Genomic DNA, 2889 nt, shown 5'->3' with positions numbered 1-2889 from the left:
AGCAGCACAACACGGGGCAGCTACACCACCGCCCGGCAGCCTGAGTGAGACCGACCGAATGGAAATACCCTCACCGTGGTTGGCGTTTCCCATTGGGCGACGCGTAGCCTGACAACTTCGTTTCAGTCTTCGGCTCTTGCACGGTGGGCCCGACGATCGTTTTAACCCTTCCGCAGCATCCGAACAACCGGCTCATCATCTCAACGCATCCCTAATCTTTTCGTACTTCTTGCGCGCGTGACTCGTGTTCGCGTATCAACACGCGTGTCGTCTTTCGGATCACCGCTGATAACGTGCAGAGCATGGAGCGGCCACCAAAGGTATGCGCTGGTGTGCAGTGTCGTTCGTTCTTCAGCGGATCGATCTCGTCACAATGACGAGCTTCGATGCCTGATCCGATGCGGTGCTGGTACGAACATGGTTTGCGTAGGACTTTAACGTCTTTCCTCCGTTGCCATGGCCCGTGGCCGGTGCCCCATCCCCCGTCTGATGGCGGCACATTCTTGCTCGATGATGCTTTTGGCTGTGTGCGCTGAAGCCCCAAACTGTCGCATCAATATGAATTTATATGGCCGCAAAGAAGGAAACAAATGGTCAGACACGGAAATAGAAAGAGAGAGAGAAAGAGAAAAAGGAGGGGAGGAAGAGGTGTAGAAGAGAAAAAAATCGATAACATGATGCTGGGTGACGAGATTGGCTCAATTTGGGGGGTGGCGCGCGAGAATCCGATGCCCAAACCGATGCCGGGAGGTGCCTGTCCCATTTGCAATCCCAAAACATCAGATTCGATCGCGGTGATCGTATCGGTGACATTCGGCAATCACCAGCAGATCACCGAGGCCGGGGCCGGTGAAGCGGCCCGCGCCGAAGCTGACCACACGGATGGAGGACGTGGGTTTTACGACGTTTCTGATTAATAAAAGCACCAGAAAAAAACACCAACATTTCTCTCCCCACACTTTCCAACGAACGCCCGATCGCGTCAAGAGCGCTTTGCATATTTCCATTGATCTATGATCTCATTTTGACGTTATAATTTTCTCTCAAAAAAGTCTCGACCATCCCACCACGACGGTGGACAATATGTTCGTGGAGGAGGGGTAGAATATAAAAAATCGTTTTATTTCTTGATAAAATTAAATATTCGAATCGAACGGCCGCCATCGCCCATCGACCGCACACACACCGTCTGATATCGCCTCAACAACGTGTCAGTTTTGTGCTTTGTTCACGCCAACGATAATAACGGGAGGTGCGAGCGTCGGGTTTAGTGTCTAATGGAATGGAAAACATTAAAAAAAACACACACACACACACGTCAGAAAAGGCTACAAAGCAAACACAACACAATTAAAGGCCACGTCGCACAATTTAGATACAATATGATGACAAAAGTCCATCGATTCGTCTATCGCGCGTCTCCTTCCATCGGCTGTCCGATCATCTGCGGGGCCGGGAGCTGTTTATGTATTATTCAAGCATGTTTCCCCAATAGTCTCCTCCCAACCCTCCTCCTTGGGAAAGGTTTATGAGTGGTACCTATTTATCGTCCGGGGGAAAAATATTGATCAAATTAAAATCCCATTTAAATATTCCAATTCAATTCGGCCAATGTGCGCCACGATGGAACTGTTGCTGTTGTTCCGGCTGCTGCTGCTCCTGCTGCTGCTGGTGCTGCCGCTGCTGCTGCTGCAACTGGTTATACGATAGCTTGGAAAGATTAAGAGAATAAAACGAAATGACCACCATAAATAAGTGATAAGCCGCCGGTCGAAGCTTCTGATTACCGTGCGTGAAGAGACAAAAGCAGAGAAGCTGTTCAACCTGCCCCGTGGTGTTGTGGAAGGTGTTGGAAAACGCATCACGCGCGGCAGTTTGGCAGAAACATGTTTTCCACTGAAAAAGAGCCATTTGGCTAAGGTTTGACGGGGTTAAAATGGTTTTTGGTCTTTGGGAATCTGTTTTGCTTTTGAAGCGAATCCAAGGATTAAAGAAGTGTAAATCGATGCATTTGAAAACATGCAACTTTATTTTCAAATTATTGAATTTTAATCACGATTACTTTAACCATAATCAGCGTATCCTACTGTAACAACTCACAACGATACGGTGCATAAGTTTGAACACACCACGAAGTGGCATTACGGTACATCCCGCCAAAGGCTAGTCTATTGAAAGGCTAAGAATTCGGTTACATGATACGCCGAAAGGCATCCGAGCGTTTGCTACCTTTGGAATGGCTTTGCAGGCCAAAAAGATGGTCATCACTTGACACCTCGACCGTTGTGAAAGAGGCAATTTGTATATCTAGTAGCTAAACACAATTTATTGGCCGCTAGTTTGGTGACAGCGGTGCCTCGCGCACAGGCTTGTGCACATGGTAGTATCATCCGCAGGCCTGGCCATGTTATCGAATGTCAAATAAAGATGGAATTCATAATTAGTAGAAAGACCGGGTGACCGGGTACGCAGCGATCGGTGTCCACCCGGTGCTCACCAAGTTCCGCTGCCTAGTGCGTTGATCGCAAAATGGTTCTCCTTCCGAGCTTCTCTGCAACTATGAAAGGCACACAGGAGGATCGGTTTTCCATCGGAATACGGACGGGTTGCTTAAAATTACAATTTAACCAATCCGTGGATTGGTCTGCGTTTCAGAAGAACCGTCACCGTGTGCCACCGTGTGTAAAGCCGATGGGTTGTACCATCATTCAAGCGCACCGCCCAGTGAGCCGCGATTAGGCTTAAGCGTAACGCCTTTGGAATGCCTTTCGATTGTCCAAACACATACATTTGCTGTCCGGTTGCTAATATCAAATTTCACAGCTGATGGAGCGCGAAAACGAAACCCACATTTTCGGCAGCACCAGCACCCGCGTCCGTGTCCGTTTC

This window comes from Anopheles darlingi, chromosome 2 (assembly GCF_943734745.1).
Source record: "Anopheles darlingi chromosome 2, idAnoDarlMG_H_01, whole genome shotgun sequence".
In the NCBI taxonomy this organism is placed as follows: Eukaryota; Metazoa; Arthropoda; class Insecta; order Diptera; family Culicidae; genus Anopheles; species Anopheles darlingi.
Note: the sequence above shows the minus strand (reverse complement) of the source record.